General features: G+C 39.4%; 1 protein-coding gene across 1 annotated transcript in view; it reads right to left on the reverse strand.

Annotated features, from left to right (window-relative positions):
* LOC122810729 (adhesion G protein-coupled receptor E3-like) overlaps positions 1-20,652 on the reverse strand; it is a 310,639-nt gene that overhangs the window by 235,227 nt on the left and 54,760 nt on the right. The window contains exon 2 of the mRNA XM_044082293.1: positions 15,607-15,801. The gene's annotated coding sequence lies outside the window, so the exon portion shown is untranslated. The remainder of the gene's footprint in view (positions 1-15,606; positions 15,802-20,652) is intronic.

A 20,652-nucleotide genomic window follows, 5' to 3' on the forward strand; every position in this document is an offset into this window, starting at 1 on the left:
TAGAGTTTGTTTATTGCTGTTGTCCACCAGACAGGTTTACTCTTCCTTGAGGGAGATAATTTGGTCCTGTCAGGTATTGCTGAGTCCATACAGCTATGTAGGTGCTCATAGAGTTTTTTGGTGTAGGCATGGACATTACTGCTAGTTTTAACTGAAGGAATGGTGGCTGTGAAGCTGCTTATACCTGCTGTAAAGAGATTGTAGTCAGCTTTGGAAACATGTTTTCATTTGACCCTGACGGGGGGGGGGGGGGTAGGGAAGAAGGGAAGATGGCAACTTCAAAAGTGATTGCTTTATGGTCAGATCTTACCAAAGAGGATGTCACTGTAGGAGTGTTACAGTGGCTACTCATGTTGGTTAAGACTAGGTACAGGATATTTCCACCTGTCATAGGGGTGTTGACTAGCTGATCCAATGCATTGCCATTGACAAAGCTGAGGAATCTCTGTGCTTTCATGTTTGGGTAGAATAGGTCTTGCTCTCTATGGTTGGGTAGTTAAAATCACCCAGGATCAGGATAGAGGGTTGAATCTTGATGGATTCAAGGAAGTCCAGGTAGGAGGGAGGGGTGTCCTGAGTCATGGTTGGAGGTCTGTAGCTAGCTATGATTTGAATACGTGTTTTGTCAACAGTTAACTGCACTTGGAGTATCTCCTGTGTGTCATACCATTTGACCAGCCTGGACGTGTGTATGCCTATGATAAATATAGAAACTCCACCTCCTTTGGCTTTGTAGTCCTCCATTTAGGGTCTGAAAGTATGGTAGGATGAGTAACCTGACAAGGTTAGGCTGCTCCCCACAGCTTTGAACAAGGTTTCAGTGACTCTACAAATGTCAGCATCCTCCAGGGCAAGGAATGCTTGCAATGACTACAGTTTCATGCTAAGACTCCTAGCATTTAGCAGCATGAGCTTTAAATTTCATTTATAATAAGCTTTCATGCTGGTAATTTTGTGCTCACATGACTTTGTCTAAAAAAGGCACTATGAGGGAGGCAAGAGCCTTTGCCACAAGCTTAAAGCTCAGGGGAGACAGATGAAGGCCATCGCTGGCAAAGCATTGCAGTCTGTCAGTCATGTACTGGCTTGTGACTGAGACAGCAAGGATTCTAGGTTCTTAATGTGGAGAGTTGTCTGTGTACATAAGGCAGTTGCAACAGTGTCTTAGCAGGCCCATATCAACCAGACTAGCAGGAGAAAGCACAATAAATTGTCCATCCATGGTTATCAGAATCTTTAGAAGAGAGGTCAGGGATAGTAGAGTGGGTACTATCTGAGGATAGTACCTATAGGTGTGAGTATGGCTGGATAAAATCAATACAGAAGCTGCAGGTGAGGGCCTCACTCACACAGGAGTGCTGGTAAGGGAAGAAAATGCAACTGAGATACCTCACAAAGGATTAAAACAGCACACAAGCACAAACCCTCGCACATGCTTGGTTTAAATACCACAAAAACAAAGGTAAAATAGGAACACTGGTACGGACCAATCAACCCTTGTCCCTGAGCTCTTAGCTCAACACCTTATGCCAGACTAGTTCCAACCCATTCACTTACTCCCAATAAGTGCAGGCAGGCCCTGGCCAACACAAGATGGTATAGCAGTAAACACAGGAATCCCATAAACAGATGTGAATGCAGCAAAACCTGTAACCAGACTATGCTAAAGATATTTAAACTCTGTTTAGGCCAATTTAACACAAGTGAACAGATACAGACTTAAATGTAAGAGTAGCAAACAAGAGCAAACAGATTTAAACAGATTAACCAATTAACAAATACTAAAGCTCAAAATTGAGCCCTGTTCCAGCAGCCTTCATTCACACAACTTCTAACTGCACTCTCTTGCCACTGGGGTGCCGGGGAACCCTCTCCAAAAAGATGGCCTGGATTAGTGCTCAAGTTATACAAACAAAGCTAGATTCAGCAGGTCAGGATCTATACTACAACAAACAAGGTGTACCAATGTCAGAAAGAAACATTTCAAATAAGCAGTCATAAGCCTTTAACCAGCAATTGCCAGCTCAGAAGGGCATACTCTACCCTCTCCTCCCACAACAGTGCAGACCACAAACCTTCTTAATGTAAAACAAGTGGCCTGAAGCCCATGTGCTTAAACCAAAGGCTTTGAATAACAGTTACAAATAAATCAGGCTACTAACAAGCAGTAATAAATGCAGCAGAATAAGTGCAACTGAGTCATTTTAGAAACAGGCAGCAAAAGCAAATTAATGTAATAAAGTAGGAAGAAACAGAAATACAGTACATTGTTTTCTGTTTTTGGGATAAGTGGAAGGGGTGAAACACCCTAATTTCAGGCTGAGAAACTAAGGGGGTGGGCTCTTAAAATTCCAACAAAACAGAAAACTTAAAACAAAACAAATGTAATACTAGAATAAGATACAAAATAGAAGTGATCAAACCTTAAATACAGAGCTTCAAATCAACATTAAATGCAGAGATGACTGATACTCAGAGCAATGCAGACCACACAAGCACTTCAGTTAACTACAGATATTTCTAAATAAAAGAGCAATGTTGTCTCTCAGTTCCTCACGCTAAGTAACTGATGATATTCACATGTTGCAAAGGAATTCTTTGGTAACTTTTTCAACTGACCCTAGCCAAGAACTCTTAAAACTCCAACAGAACAGAATACTTAAAACAAAACAAATGTAATAATAAAATAAGATACAAAATAGAAGTAATCAAAGCTTAATTAAATAGCTTCAAATTAAAATTACATACAGAGATGAGTGATACTCAGAGCAATGCAGAGTACACAAACATCAGACAGATATTCTATATTCCCATCTATATGTAAATAATTTTACATTTGCCTAGTTCCTTACTATTAGCAAGGCAAATGAGATAAGTGGATGTTGTCAGATACAAAGTCACATACAACATGCAAAGGTCTTTCTGTGAGACAGATCTGAAAGTAATAATCCACATTAATGCTGGGTTAGCTCAGATTACATCAGTATTTGTCACCTGCCTTCATTTCACAGGCTAACAGCAACTAACATACTTCTCTCCGTCAGACGTACATATCTATCTGATGTTTGTTTAGAACTGGAAGTCATAACACAGTTAAACAGTTTCACAGTTTCAACCTAGTAATTATTTATGTTTCAAAACTATTCAAAAACCTGTAGCTGTAGACATTTATGTCTGCTTGCTGCACTGAAACAACACATTTATAAACCAAGTTCAGCTTATTTACTTGAAGGTTTGCAACTTATGCCTTTATGTTTGGGGCTCCCAGCTTCTACTATTAATACATACATTTGCAAAGGTAATACTTGATGTATATTTCTGTTCTTTGGCAGTACGGCACACTGTGTTTACACTCTTGAAGCTCAGTCATACCTGTCAACCTCTTAGGGCAAGACATCTGGACAAAGGCACAAATGGAGGGGGAGGGCAAAGGCCCACAAATAGTGACACTTTAAAAATATTGCTCTCACACACTTAGACAGTTGATAGAATTCCAGGTTTTGCATTCGTTGGAATACTCTGAAGGATATGACATCTGACATTCAAATGTGTGCTATTATTTTATGACTTCAGTCTTTAATGATTTGCCAGTGATTCACCAGACAAAATACAAATGTATGGGAAAATGACTACAAATATGAGGCAAACATGTGGCTAGTCTGCAAAACTCTGGACAGTTGAGAGGTATGAGCTCAAAATACAGTTTAGCACACACTTCTGCACCAGTTGTTTAATATCCATATTACATATATAGGTCTCTTACACTTGTAAGACAGGCATATGTATCATATGACATATGAATATTTACAATATTCCAGGTAGCTGGGCTGGCAGTGTCACAGTCACTATTGTGCAAAAGACAATCCAGTAGTACTCATATGTGAGGTGACCATTGCTGGGGTGACTCAGGGGCCAGAGCTGTGATCTATGTCACTGCAGATAGAGTCATCAGGGATGGCCATAGTAGCTGGACAGCAGACTAACAGCAACATGTCAGTCTAGGAAGTCTTGTTGAGACCTATTGTTTAATTTCCTGTTTCCCATTACTGCACCCCCCCCCCCCATCTTCATTCCATTACATTTTTAATTGCATGACATACCTGTTATAATGCTGTAATCCTTTGTCAGAAGAAATCCAGAAGTATTGTTGTCAAGATTAGCAGTCTGTCTTCCTGAAAAAAGTATCATACCTGTTTACGATAGGCAGCAGCTTGCCTTTTGTAGGTAATGCCCATGAGCAGGTGCTGGCCTGTGCACCAGTCTGTGTCTCCCATTTGCTAATTGCATCCAGAACAGCTGTGTTGTTAGCCAATGGCATGGCAACACAGTGCTGTAATTAAGTCCTTCATGTGGGCCTTGCCCCTTTTCCTGACCTGTGAGGAGGGCATTATCGAGGTGTTGCAGCTACAGCATCACAGACGTTAGGTGGAAATACTGTGCACTGTTTGGATTGATGTATGTCCACAGTTTTGCATGCTATGTCTGCATACCTGTCTACTTCTTAGCATAAGAAATCTAGACAAAGCCCACCAAAATGGGATGACAAAGGCCCAAATATAGGGACAGATTTTAAATAGTGCTGTTGTAAACTTAGAAAATTGCTAGAGTAACAAGGTTTGTTTTGACATACATTTTCTGAAGGATTTAAAGTCTGAAACTGAAATGTATATCATTATTTAGTGACTTCATTCCTCAAATCATCCCAGTGATTTGCCAGAAAACCACACAATTTTATGAGGTACAAGCCAAAAATATGAGGCAAAAATCTGGACATTCTTTGGAAATCTGTACAATTAACAGGTATGTATGTCTGGCCATTGTTAACAGTTTCAGATTCTGTAGCAGTGTACTGTGTAAATGTGTGTTGAGCTGATTAAGGAGACAGGCAGATGTGAGTGTCATACATCCTTTTCTATCTGACTGTGCATGCTGCTACAGTTGATGCTGGTCTGTCAGCTGTGTATGTTTGTAGGGGCAGACTGAGACATGTCTCTTAAAACCTCAACATTCCAAGTTCACTGTGATTTGGGCCAGCATATATATAGGAGTAGTGCATGACTGGCAATCAGGATATGTTTGTAAGAACAGTCATTAAACTCTAGACATCAGTTGGCTTACTGATATGTTGCTTTGGCTGTAGTACAAATGGTTCTGGGTTCACAATTTATCACTGCTGTCCCCTTTTCCCTAAAGTTAAAGCCCTGTAGTGCATGATATATTTGCAAATGCATCAGCAATTCCCTAGAACTGATTTAGTGTAGTAGTGCGTTTCTCTAACTGTAGTTCAGCAGGTCCTATTTTTAATGCTTGGCAGCTTTGTCTTTTTTTCCCTAATGTTGAATGACTGCACTGCATGATATGTATACAAAAGCAGTACTAATTCCACAGTGCTGGTTTGGCTTAGTGGTGTATCGCTCTGACTCTTAATGCACAGCATCCTCGGTTTGAGACTTGGCAGTGATGTCTTTTTTTTCTCTAATGTTAAATGACTGTAATGCATGATACATTTGCAAAAGCATTAATAATTCCCACAGTTGATGTGGGGTAGTGGTGCATTGCTCTTACTCTTATGCATATGTTTCTGGGTTCATGGCTGGTTATTTTGTTGCTGGGCATAACAGTGGGTGATTGAGATAGAGTGATTAAAACTGTTTTAAGCAGGTTTGCAGGGTTTTGTGCGATGCTAAACAATGCCAAGAGACACTTAGGTTCCCTTAGCTTCACTTAGTGCCGCTTATTCCCGCTTAAACCCACACTATTTCCAAAAAATGAAAAGAAAAAAGGCATGATAGGAAAGTGGTGAAATGGGGGCAAGCAGGGGGGAAAACATTATGAAAGGCAGCTAGGGATGTGCAAGATGGGTGTAGAAAAGAACCATAGCTCTCCATTTCTTGTGCAGTGACAGCTGTGCATGATGTGGACAATTTGGAATTTAGAGCCTCACACCCTACAGGGAGGGGTGTGGGTGATATACATTTGTTGAATAATTGAATGGTAAATTGATTAACATTAGTGTACCTGGGGACAAAATGGAGAGCTATGTACTGGACGGGATTTTTTGGGGGGACAGATGCCCCTTTTTCTTTTTTTTTAAGGTGAGAGTGGTATGTTGGGGAAGAGTTGTCGATAAGTTTGGGGAGGTAGGTTGGGTAGGAGAGGTTGCTTTTGCAAACAGACAAGACAGTAGACAGGGGCGGTGTATGACACATGAGGAGGGTAAACACCTTGGATGTTGGGGGTGGTTGGAAATCAGAGAGCCACATGCCCCCAGATGGAAACAGTGGGACTGAGGTCCCACCCATGGGCAGTCACCACTGCCCCTTCATGGCACCAAAGAGAGCTGTGCTGGGGACTGGATGATGAGGCCAGGCTGCCCCTTGAGGTGTGCCTGCCTGCCCTCTATCTGGAGCAGGTGAATATCCAAGCCATGCCGGATATCCCTGTGCACCAACCGTGGAAACTGCCGTCAGGTGACAGAGACCTCTCCATGCCCGTGCCCAGAGGGGGGACGAGCCCCATCCCCTGAGGTGATTCCACCCAAGGGTAGTGCAGGACCAGCAGAGGAGGCAGCTCTACATTGGGTCCCAGATATGCAGGGAGCCGGTGCTGTGGCCAGATGAGGCAGGACAGGTGGATCCGCTGGGATCTGTCTACCCAAATGTGCTATGATGTTGAAGTTTTTCAAAGTGTATTGGTTAATCATGAACAAAACATTTCAACATTATTAATAACAGTATGCATGGGTGTTACAATGAACCCAGAATGATAGAATTGGAAAAACTGCATGGCAAACAGAACACATGCATAAATCGAATAACAGTCATTATTGTAACAGCATGCCAGAAACAGTTATGGCAACAGGCCACCGGCAATGGAATTTGATCAAGGTATGTTAGTAGGCAACCATTTAAATATATGAACAATAATAGAACACAAGTCCCAAAATTAGGTTTGGAGAACAACATACCCGTAGTATATGAATAATTATTATTGATGCAGATAAGGGGTGGGGAGAGAAAAACAGTCCATTACCAACTGTATAGGCTATATTTTCACAACAGTACTGCTCAACACTCTATAGGTCTGCCCTCACTTTACATCTACCTGAGGCCTATAGCTACTGTAGCACATACATACCTGTTAGTCTGTCAACATGGAATGCTATGGGGCAAGCTGTGACAACTCTAGGTACATGAGTAGAGGGGACTTGTACATGTCAGGGTGACATATATGACTAACAAGATGTACCCTGCACTGATGTTGTGTGAGTGTGCTAATGGCATACTTGTACTGAATTTATATGTGTAAGCAAGGATATTGGCAACAGTGATCATTAGCCGTGACAGTGTGGCACTTGAGAGACAAGTATCAGGAAGACTGCATGGTGTAGATACCTATGCTGCTGTCCTTTGTATGCATGGGGTTGGACACTGGGACATTTGTACGAAATTTATTAGTATACCCTTCATATAGCTAATACAAACATTTCTTTACCTGTGACCCCTGTGGAAAAATATCTGTTAGCACTACCTGACTGTTTCTACAAATACTCAGGATTACTTGTGTGTAACTAGAAACACATCTTTGTACCAATCCCTGGATTCAAACCATGGTCTGTGTGTGCAAAACATAATGACATATATCTATTTCTTATCACACTGAGTTACTGGGCACTGCTGTCTCTGCTTGACTGATTTGTTCCAAAAACTCACTTGGTTACACAGTCTAACCTTGTAATATAAGTGGAGTGTCACAGAAGACTGTAGTGACAGTTGAACATGCATGCCCAAGATTCATGCATGATAGTGAACTGTGTATTGATACTTTGAATGCAGGTGTACACATTTAACCCTTAGTGGATGGCAGGGTGCTGTGTTGCATACCTGACCTACATACATTGCACATCATATATTTGCAGTCTCCACCTATTAACATCTCATAGTTCCAAAAAAGCCACCAACTCGTTGGAATACACACGGCAAAACAACACTTTAATAAAAAATAGTAAAAATATATAAAACATGTGAGTGCTTTTATAGAGTCATCTCTGCTTCCTCAGACATACTACAGTAACTGCTGTTCTTGTCTAAATAATGATACATCTGTGTCAAATCAGGACTCTGTGAAAGCGCTCACATGTTTTATATATTTTTACTATTTTTTATTAAAGTGTTGTTTTGCCGTGTGTATTACAATGAGTTGGTGGCTTTTTTGGAACATTATTCTTTTATCATTGGTTACTTTATCCAGATTCAGGGGATTTGTGTTTGATAAAGTCTCATAGTTGCCTGCATCAGCATACCTACATTTAGGAATACATGTAGCTGAAATACAAAGATTAACACAAGACAATGCTGCAGGGAACAGTCTAATACATTACACATTACTATTCGAGGTTCAGATCTTAGTGCAGAGCAGAACATATATCAGTTTTCCTTGTGTCTTGCCTTACAGCTCCACATCTACAGTTTGGCATAGCAGCTGCTCAGTAGACAAACCTCAGTGACTTCATGCTCTCATAGCCCTATTTGCTGTGTAGCACCTGTACTCTTGTATTTCTTCAACAATAGACCAGATTAAACACAACAGTTAGTGTGAATAAACTTTATTTGGGGTGACATGACACAGTGCTTTATTACATTCAAACATCTAAATTCAGTTGTACTGCATATTCTGTAGATGATGAATGTGTATCAGTTATTACTTTCAGAGTAGCAAGCAACAGTATACTTTATTGACAGATTCATTTCTAATCACTATTACTACAGTATTGGCTTCCTTTCATCAATAGTAGCATGCTTGCTGCCTTCATCTGTATTACACAGTACCTGGCATTAGTTACTTATATCAATGTTGGTCTAACAACACTTTATTCAGTACACTCAGAACACAGTATACCTAATAGCAGTAGACAATTACACTTTGTTATTTATTGGACTATATATATTGCAAGTTATATCTGTGCTCACCACACTGTCAGCACATCCTCACCAGTTATCTGGCATGGGCCTAGATTTTACAAGCCCTCTCCTCTGCAGCTGTGGGTGGAAACACACCATTATGCATGCTTGTCTATCAGACATTGATACTACAATTTGATAAAGCAACAGGTCAAACACTTACAAATTTCTGGGGCATTCTGTTCCCAAGCATCTTGGATCCACTGGGCCATGAGAGCCCCCTTCCTCCATTTCAGGTCATTATAATGGTGCCAGCCCTGCTCACCAGTGTGGGGGATGCCAGTGGCATTGGTCAGCTCATGTGACAGACAGTCCCAGGCCTCAGATTTGTATTCTGAGCCCTGGTACTAGCCCTGCAGCAGTCTATCATCATGGTTCTTAACTATGAGTCCAGCCATCCCCCTGGGATCCAATATGGCCCAGCACTGCACCGGAAAGGACGCTCCCTCTCCTGCACCTGTCAGTTATACAGGGACCAAACTCTAACAGGTTCTGCCTGTATTCCCACTTGTGCAGTTTAAATAAGGCCATATTCTCACCCTTTACCATCATTGGACCAAGTTCAAAAATGCTGAGCACAGTTCAGCACCGTGCAAACCCGCTAAGCTGAGTTGAGCAGTGCTTAAAGTGGTAAATGCTGAGCAGTGCTTAGCAGTGTGCAAATCCACTTAGCTGAGCTAAATCCTGCTTAGATATATACAACAGTATTGTAACTTATTGTTCATTAATGTTACTTCATTCTTAGGTGCATCTACTTTTTCATATCTCGTAAACATATGTATTTCACTGCGTTATCTGTTCCTGTAGCTTTAATGTATTGGGCACTTGTGTGTAACTGGGGCTTTTATACTCGGGTCTCCACTGCAAATGGACTTCTGGTCAAGATGGCCCACCACAGTTAACATATTTCAATGCATACAAAACAAATAAAAAACATTTACAACAGTTCCCTATCACGTGTAAAAACCTGAATGGTCAGGATTTGACTTTTGCACCTAATGTACAAGTGCCGGTGCCCTAACCATTCAGCCAGTGAGGATCTGTTGGTAAACTGTTGTATATACCTCTTATTTTCATTTAAGCATTGCTGAGCAATGCACTGCACTGTGTAAACCTACTCAGCCATGCTTAAACCTGACCTTTTTGACAAACATTAAAAGTATCTGGTTTCTATTTTTAGATGTTTGGCACATGTTCCTTGCAAATGTCAATAACTACTTCAATAAATAAAATTAAGATTAATATAAAATGCTTTCTGTTGTAAAATCTGAATGGTCTGTCTTGGCATTTGAACTGTGCACCTATTACACATGAAGCCATGACTCTAACCACTAAACTAACTCAGCTGTGAAAAGTTTAGCTATACATTTCTATATAACTACTTCATACGTTTAAGCACTGCTGAGAAAAGTGCCACACTACAAACCTGATTAGCTATTCTTAAACTTTAAAGAAATCTTCTTCTACTTCTTTTGGCTTTTCCTGGTTAGGGATCTCCACAGTGGATCACCTTGTCCACTCATGATTAAAAAATGTATTCATTATTTACTCATTAAACATTACACTTTTTTTAAATTATTTTACTGTTGTACCGCACCTTCACTATCCAGGGGGGGGGTGTTACAGATACTGTAACACACCCCCTACACGACATTACTTCATTTTAGGCCAGCCTCTCAACTGTACATATTTTCACATAATGTCCACATTTGTGCCTCATATTTTTGGCCTGTTTTTCATACAATTCTGTTTCTCTGGCAAATCACTGGTCTATTCATTACAGACTGGAGTTAGTAAATAATGACAGGCATTTGAGTTTCGGGCAACATACTCTTCAGAAATTCTATGCTAATGCAAAACCTGTCATTCTATCAGTTTTCTAAGTTTGTAAGGACAATATTTAAAAACTGTCCCTATTTTAGGGATTTTGTCCCACTTTTAATAATGGCTTTGTCGAGACTTCTTTCTCTAGAAGGTTGAGAGTTTTTTTTCTGTGACACTTTTCTTTATTGTAAAGTGTCATATGGCACATTCACAATGCAGGGGGTGTGTTACAGTATCTGTAACACACCCCCTGCATAACATTTTCTTGCCATTCAGCTTTTAATTTTTCAGGGACACTTTATTTTTATTTATTGTACAGTGCTGTACAGCAGTTTCACAATGCAGGGAGTGTGTTACAGTACCTGTCACACACACCCTGCATTACATTCCCTTCCCATTCATCATTTCAGTGTCCGCAGACACTGTTTTCTATTGTAAAGTGCTGTATGGCGAGCAGTACTGTAACACACTCCCTGCACTGATTTAGTATCCGTGTACACGGCTCCATCTCAGTAGTGCACCTTCATTAATATACAAGGCATGCTGCTGAGAGGGAGATGCGGACATGGACATCATTCACTCCATGTAGGAATAACGCTATTCCTACATGGAGTTATTAAATCTGGGGGATTGACTTTATTTCAAATAATGACCACGTTAATAGACCTTAAACACAAAGAGAATCCGAAGCCAACGTATCAGATAGATATCCAGGAATGAACCACCATGTAAAATAAAACAGCAAGTTTATTCCAAAATATTATAAAATAATCTCTGCAAAATAAACTGGTAAGTGCTTTAGTTTAAGTGAATGTTAAACTACCTCAGACATTAATTTAAAATGTTACATGACTTAAATACTTCTCTGTAATGATGTAATTTCCTTTCATTAATTAATTAATTAATCAATTAATTAATTAATTAAATACTACATTTAAAGAGACATTTTCAAGCCTTTTTAAAGACGGCATTTCAAGGGACATTTAAAAAGAACATTAAAAAAGACAATGCCCTATTCATGCATAGATACTATTAAAAATACATATTAATATGGATATATAAAAAAGTATTTTGTATGAAAAATATATATATATATAAAAAATCTAAAAAATATATATATATATTACAAAAATGCTTATATATAATATCATATTCAATTATTTCCACAGATTTTATTCCTTTTTAAGGCCTTCAGCTTCAATATTGGGGCTACAGAGCTGCATTCATTAACTCCAGGGTTGGGAGGGTGGCCTAATGGTTAAGGTGTTTGCCTTACAAACACAAGGTACAGGGTTTGAGTCTCACAGGGGATAATTGGCTAGGCTTAAAATGGCTTGCAAGGGCAGTTAGCCTAGTACTAACCTGTGAACCTATCTGCCTGTAGCCTCACTTGCCATTCTAGTTCTTTTAATTCCAAGAAGGCGCCCCATGCTTTCTTATCATCAATTACTACATGGTCAATAATGATATAAGTAAACTGATGTACAGAATAGTTTATAGAGTGCTTAGCTAAGGCATTATTTAAGTTGGACTTTCTAATTGTATATTCATGCTCATATATTCGTTGGGAAAACTTCCTTTTGGTTTTAGGGAAAACCAATATTTTTTCTTTTTAAATGTCTCTTCTCATGATAAGAGTGGGTTTAAATCTGTGATTTATAGGAAAGATACTTTTTGTAATGGATATCTGCAATTTCATAGTAACCATCCATTAGCACAAAAAAGAAGTATTATTAAAGGGCAAGCAGTTAGAATAGTCCGAATGACTTCACATCTTGAGGACGTGAAAATAGAATTTAATAAAATATCACTTATGTTCCAGAGAGAGGGTACCCCCAGGCCTTAATAAAAGAAGTACTAGATGAGGTCTATGTAAAATAGGGTGTTGTATACAAACCATTATTGGGTGAAAGATTACTAGTATGGCTATGGGCCCCAGATATAAAAAGGAAGACACATATGAAAAAGCTTGTGTACTACAATATAACTATCTCTCAGATGAAATTAAGGGAGCATTTAGAGCCATTTGGAATCATTTTAGGACAAATCATGACATCTTTAATAGGGTGAGTAGAACACCAAGATGTGTAAATAGTACAGAACCTAATTTCAAGAAGTTGCTTGAGAGCAAGTTAGATTCAATGGATACAACATCTGTAGGTACCCACCCCTGTGGAATGTGTAGTCAATGTCCCTATAGTAATAGAGAAAGAATAGTTTTCTTGACTAATAAGCTGCTTAGTCAAGTGGTATTCCAGAAAGGGAACTGTTTGACAAGTAGAATAGTATATGTGGCAATATGTACATCATGTCAACATTTCTATGTTGGCAAAACAGAACGTCATTTAAAGAATAGGATATATGAACATGTAAATGATATTAAAAATAAAAAAGTCTACAATGCTCTGTATAGACATGTTCAGGTTTGCCAAAAGTTTGATACATTTGTATTTGGTATACTAGAAATAGTTAAAATACAATCCATAGGGAGTGACTGGAAAAATAATCTGAAAAAGAAAGAAACTGAATGGCAGTATAAGTTGGCTGCCATGTTTCCACCAGGTCTTAATGACTTTATTTCTATTGCACCTTTACTATATGAAAGAGCAAGTCAAATATAATGCATTATATTTCAAAGTACGCGTAGTGGGATATACATGTGTGTTGGTAACATCGAGTTTATATATCTTTTATTCAATAGTAAAGTTATGTGATGTTTTTAAAAGTAATGTGGTTATTTCTGTAATGGTGGCTTTAATAATTGATTGCTGTTGTCATGTGATATGCATATTATTACTTGGTAAGCATATTTAAATGCTTCAGACATTTAGATGAATGTATTCTGATGAAGTGTTGTTTATTATGAGATGAAAACGCTAAATACTATGTGTATCTATTAGACATTTAATTCACAGCTGGTGGTGTGCATTTCAGGAGCCAACCATTTTTTATTTTTACAAGTTTATCAGTTTTGTGAATTTTACTTAATTATCTTGTTTTTGTTTCCATTGTGTCAGAATTCAAACAGTGTACATTCAAAAATAAAAAATGGTATTTGTTTTCGTTAAAGCAGATTTTTAGAAATATTACTGTTGCACTTTCTATCTCATACAGATTTGTTAGAACAAAATCAATAACTTCATTGATTGCCAAAACACTCTTTTAGCCTTTTGTCATCTCACTAACGGTGAGGGTAACAATTAGACTGACTGATGTGGAGCGTGCTAGCATGCCTTATACAGTTATACAGTTTGATAACCAAAAACTTACCAGCTATAAGTACTTTGCTAGTGGTTCCTAAGCCGTGGCACTTATGTATGAAAGTAAACACTCACAGTGTGGGTGAGAACATGCACATTTGTAAATATTTGTGTGTAATTGTGCTGGCGGGGGGAAGGGTTCTCATGTGTCCATTTAAATGTCATGGTGCAGAATTTGGCTCCATTTGGTTGTTTTGACTGATGTCAGTATTGCCAAATGCATGATGACACATCAATTTAATGGCTATACTCCTTGTAACCTATATAACTATTAGAATAAATTCGCAAGATAAACTGTCACTGCATAAAGATGCAACTGTAAGTGAGAAATCATTGCATCAGATGTAACCTGAGAGGGAAGTAAAATCTTCCAGACAGAGGATCTTCTGGCATATTGGCAAAAATCAACATAGTAAAGATTAAATAAAAAACACAGTCATGCTCTTTTATCCTGGTCCACAGCATTTGAAGCACAGATTATTGCTGTCAGTACTGTTCCAACCTACTCATTGGCCAAACTTTTTAGACTCTGATTCAGTAATACAGTTTCCTATGACAGGCACACTATTATGGATTACTTTTATAGTTTCAAAATCAGAACTTATCTGCTCAAATCCTGCCTGCTTATAGACCACAGTCCTGAAGTCGAGAACTCATCCATTTGGGCTGCTCCTCACACTTGACCTCAGCTATATGTTCTGGGAAGGTGTGGCAGCCATGCAGAGAGAACAGGGCTGCTGACTGCCACTTCAACACATACCTGAGTCTGAGGAAGGTAAGTGTGACAGCCGTGGGGGGGGGGTCATAGCCTGGGTTTCAGGGCTGACGTCGGCATCTAGACTTTGGAGTTTATTAGTGGCGTTTGGGATTAGGCAGTGACCAGGGAATTAAGGTTAAGGACAGGTAGGAGAATTTAATTTAGAGAGTGTGAGTTAGATTTAAGGAATGATCACAAATCTAGACTTAGGCAGCAGAAGATGATTTTAGGGTTAAGTAACAATCTGGGTATTAAGATTTAGGGAACCTGAGGGGAGAGTATGGTTAGCAAACTATTAGAGAATTTAGGTTTAGGGAGCAAGAGGGACTTTCAGGGTTAGGTTAGAGAGCAAAGTTTCAGGTAAGAGTTAGGGTCTGGATCGGAGTTTAGGGTTTAGAAGAAGGATTCTGGGAAGATTATGTAGTATACTACGGTTTGGTTGTGAGATAGATAAGTAATTTACTAGGACTTGGTGACTGGATGTTATGATGCTTGCTGACAACAAGAAAGTCAGTTGTGAACTAACAGAACACTGACACTTGCAGTAGACCCCAAATGTTATCCCAAGACATCAGTGCTTGAACTGCTGAAATTTTCTAATGTGTGTGAGGGGTATATGTTGTAAACACAACTCGGCTCTCATTAATCTGGAAGAAAACTTTGCAAAGTCCACAAATACATTAGGTAAAACATATTCATAAACAATTCTAAGTACAATTCACTAGTGGCATTATTAACTTTACTCCAATAACTTGCTTGGGTAAAAATCTCAGCATTAATGATATTTAGTAGCAAAACATTTTACCTCATTCTTGGTCTGAGAGATGCCGAATATGAAAATAACATCTGCCACAAGCAGGCAGGCACAGAGGTTGAGAAGCAGGGTTGTACCTGCATTTTTAGCTGAACGACACTTCCAAAATGTCAGGATTGTAAAAACCAAGCAGATGATTGAGAAGGTAAGTCCAATATATGAAATTATGGTCAGTGGTCTGTTGTCCTGGAATTGAAAGCAAAGATCATTAGCAGTTTTTTTTTATTAATGCAAATAGCCAACTCCAAATAATTGTAGCAAAGTGGTGACTCAGAATGAACCCTCACAGCATTACTAGTCAAATACAAAGGGTAAATAGATGGATAAAGCACAACAAACCATTAACTAACAACTCAGAAAAAAACTCTGAATAATATATTAAATAGAAACACTTTAAATTATATTTATTTATTTATTTTATTGCATTTGTTTACTGGGAAAGTCCACTAGGCCTAAAAGAGACAGCCCCCATCCAACCTTCAGAAGAGGAGCTGTTATCCCCCCCCCATCTGAGTAGCTGAACCAGAAGTTGCCACAGAAGAACAAGCACCACCTTCAACAGAACAACCTTACTGCCCTTCATGTGAGACAGAAACAGAGGGCACCGGCACCCTAGTGGCATGTGCATTGGATTTTGAAGACTAAATGGAATTCTGTTGTTCTACCTTCTCTTCCTTGACAAGGTTTGCCTGTGGTGGGCACACTGAGAAGAATGTACGGCACATATATAGATTGGATCATACCGCAGTTATACACTAGACTGCTATTTGACACATAAACACCTCTCTGCCTGATAGGGGCTCCTGCCTTCTGTGACAGCCAACTTTATTTAATTGATGCCCTTCAACAGCTGTAAAACAAATGAAGTACTATTAATCATAGATGGCTAACACATAACACAGTGGAAAATGCAGTTCCCAAAAATACTCACTTTACATATCTGTCTGTATCCCATGCATCTCTGTCTCTTACTGGAAAAAAGTAAGTCAGGGTGGTATACCTTAGGCCATTGCATTAAGGATTGCACTGTTCTCCTGTATGGATTTTGCATCCTTGCAGGTGTTCTGTGAAATCCCTGTGCAGAATGAATAGGAAAACCCTGCTCTCCTGGATACCACCAAGCAGGAGCCCTGTGGTTCACAAGAGATAAAGCAGCCATGGCCATTCAGCTAGTCTGCTCAATGAGCAACACAATAGAGCCACACATATGGACACACATTTCTGAGTCCCATGTCAAGCAAAGGAGTACAACAATGCAGTATTATGGGAGAACCCTAGGCTGGGGAATAAGAATAGATGTTACATGCTTTGCGATAAACAGCACATGCAGACTTCACATACATAGATACAGATAGATCAGTGTACACAGAGAGTAATTTGCATGCATTGCAGATATCTGCTCTGTTTCACATTCCCACCATGCTAGGTGGCTCATGGAATAGCTGTCTTTGTCTTGTTCAAGCATACAAAAGGAATTTATTATAACTGCTGAAAAAGAATTGTGGACATGGAGCATTACTGAGAAAAGGATGGAAACTGGGATGATGATATAGCTGTTGTGCCACAAAAACTCCTGCTATACCTGTCATAGACAAGGAGGACCAGTGTATAGTTGTATGTGCTGCTCAGAAACATGCAAGTGCGGGCCGCAATTTAGCAATTAAGCAATAGATATCTGACAGGATCATATTTAAAGTAAGGAGCACAGGAAAAGTCTTTTATCTTTTGAACTTGCCAACTGATGCATGACTGCTGTTGTTGTGAGTCTAAATTTCTGACCCACCCACCCTTTCTCTTTTGTACTATTAAACTCAGTGTCTCTTGAGTAACCTGCATCTTTTGTACATTTGACTTTGGAATCTCCTTCCAGTCTCATATTGTCTGTTCATACTAGTGAACATTAGAAGTTCAAATCTGGAAGGATTTCTCCTTAGACTGCTAAAACTTCAGTTACCCTCTCTTTCATATCTTCCCACTGTTTCAAACACTTTGCAATACATAAAGAATTAATCATTTTTTTCCATCCTGCTTTTAAAATCATACACATTTGGGCAAGACTACCAATTACAGGTAGCCTACAAATAACATCTCAGGAATCAGGTTGGAATTAGTGCTTCTGCTCGGATCTTCATGAGAAGAGGAGCACAACAACATTTTCCTGCCTTCCTAGAGACTACTAATCACTTGAAAGCTTAAATGCTGCTTCTTGGGAGCCAGCTTGGGAATAGTGCTACCATTTTGTTACTAGTGAGACAAGAAACAAATGGATGTGGATTCTTAGATGACTGTAGCTGCTGTGAGACCAGCACTACAAGTAGCCAGGTGTGAGCCAACAGGCTGATCACCACTATTTTTCATTCTTGGCAGACCTAGTTCTGACTTTTCACTATATACTGCTAGATTAGCCAGTATTAACCAGCACCACAGTAAATACTTCAAACATAAATTTAAACAGTCTTCTAAAGTAGTTTCCCTCCAACCCTTGAGTATTACAACCAGCCTTTGTTCTTCACTGTCTGAGATCATGGCTCAGCAGTCTGCTCTCCCTCCATCTGTGGCCAGTCTGATTGCATCAGGTTTTCTAAAGCAGTGTGGCACCTGCCTTATGCTTACAGATTAATCACTGCTTATACCAATTGAGAGTACAACCTGTAAGACAGGTAAATATTTAAAAAACTGTAGGCAAACCTCTTGTATCACCTTGTTGTCAATAAGTGCTCTACACCGATAGCACCACATCAATCACAATGCATCACTAAGCCTATATCTTATGATAAGGCTGTAAAGAAAATGTTGACAAAGCCAGCTGGAACACACTCTAAAAGATCTCAGCTTTTAACACACCAGGCAACACCTACTCCTTCTTCACGCCCACATATTGCATTTCCAAATAATTCACCAGAGAGTCACTAGTGCAGGCCTTACCCCATAAGGTCCACTGCCATACAGGGAAATGTCTTAGTCATATGTAACTCTAGAGTTAAGCATACAAACTCTAAACTCATCTGACTACACAAGAACATGGTAACTGTAAGCCTCTTGTTGGTGCTTGGATCCATGATGTCACAAGGGCCCTAAGGTCTTTAAACCAGACAAGTATGATTAGGACCTAATGGCGGCACATGTTGTAGTGAATAACCTGGGGCGTTCCACCCAGGCAGACATGCAGACAGACATGACAGAACTTGCTATGCATGTGTTAGAGGCAGTAAAGACACTGGTCTAGAGTAGTATCTTACAGTCACCAAGACTGATGTCTAGATGCCAAGACAAGATAACTGGCTTTAACAATTGGCTAAGTAGCTGGCATCATTCTGAGGGGATACAGTATGTGTCAGCCTAGGATTAGATGGTAGATAACCCTTATTGTTTTACCAGGGTTGGATTACATCTCTCACACTATGGCTACAGCCTGGGCAAGGGAGAGTTGGTTAAAAGCCAACTAAAGATTTTACTGCCCCTATAGTTTAGGCCAAGTCTCCCTACTGGACATTCCTGTGTAGCAAGTTCAAACTCAGATTTAAACAAAATCATGGTGCAACTACTCAACGCAAGGAGTCTAATCATAAAAATGTCAGAACTCGAGGCCTTCCTGCAAATGAAATGCATTTATATCTGTATAGTTACTGAAACATGTCTTAAATACAATGACAGCACTCCTCCTATACCAGGAGTTAGTACTTATCATGGCTTCAGGCCCTTGGGAAACTGCAGTGGAGTATCTGACTTTGTCAGAAAACATCATTATATCATGGCAAGTTACCCACAATCCTAACAGGGAGCTCCTAGAGATCCGAATCACCCTGATTAAACCCAATGATTATTTCTTTGCTAGCAACAGGCCCCCATCAGTGTCTTCTAAAGATTGTGGAAATTATCTTAATTCCATTAAAAGGTTGCCTGCTAACCATTATATCACTCTGCTGTCTGTGAGCAAACAACATTTCCATTTTTTATTTATAAAGGAAATAAAAATTAAATAAACATGCAAGCCTTCTTATTCAGAACAAAATATCAGCTCCTTTTCCACAATATGTTATTGAAGGTACAATTTTCCTATAATACATTATATGATCCTGAAAGACTGCTATGATCTGTATGTACCACTTCTTCGACAGGATAATAATCATGCATGCTTTTATGTAACTATGTCAATATCTCAATACCCTCCTGTCGGTAAATAATACCATATAAAAATGTAATATCACTACTAGCCATACATTTACTGTCAACTATTTTAAGTTTTTGAAGGCATTTCAAGGAATCCATGTAAAAAGGTGTTGCTTGTGTAATAACGTTTAACTTAGCAAAACTGCCCAAAGCAATGAAGGCTTGCACGGAGTCTAAGAGTAGTGTAAGACTCCATGCAGCCTTCGCGATCCAGGAGCAGCCCTAAAGTCCGTGTAAGAGACCAGCTAAAACGTCTCTTACACGGAGTGGGCGTGGATATGCTAATCACCTCACTTGCAGGAAGCCCAAAGCAGCCCGTGTAAGAGCCGTTTTAGCTGCAGAAATGTACGTTTCTGCAAAAAACACAATGGAGCTATGTCAGCTCCAAATAAAGGGTGCATATGTGTCAGGCAGCATGCCAATGGCCAAATATGTGGCCATTGGCAAGGTACCCCGATGCAAATATGAGAAATAAATATATATTTTTTTTTCCGCCGATGTTTAAACCCAGTGCAACCCTGCACAAACGGGGTGCGCTGTATAAAACATAAAAACGAAGGTTATAAACCCACAAATGTGGGTTTTATACAATACATGGATTTACAATGCAGGGACCAGCAGACCAAAAACAACATGGCCACCGTGTAGTGTTTGCTAAGGGGGGAAGCTGAGTCTAAGACATGTAACTAAGCATTAGTAGGCAATCTGATGCAAACGAGTGTTAGGATACTGAATTCCACTGTCACATAGCAAATGAGCACATTCTGAGTAGTGTAAGAGTTACATAAGGGGGGAGGAACAGAGTAGGAGATAGGTGACATCACAGGGGGGAATGGCAGAAAGAAATGCAGTTCATTGGAGTTCAGT

The sequence above is a fragment of the Protopterus annectens genome, chromosome 9.part0 (assembly GCF_019279795.1).
Source record: "Protopterus annectens isolate FY-2018-M chromosome 9.part0, PAN1.0, whole genome shotgun sequence".
NCBI classification, from domain to species: domain Eukaryota; kingdom Metazoa; phylum Chordata; order Ceratodontiformes; family Protopteridae; genus Protopterus; species Protopterus annectens.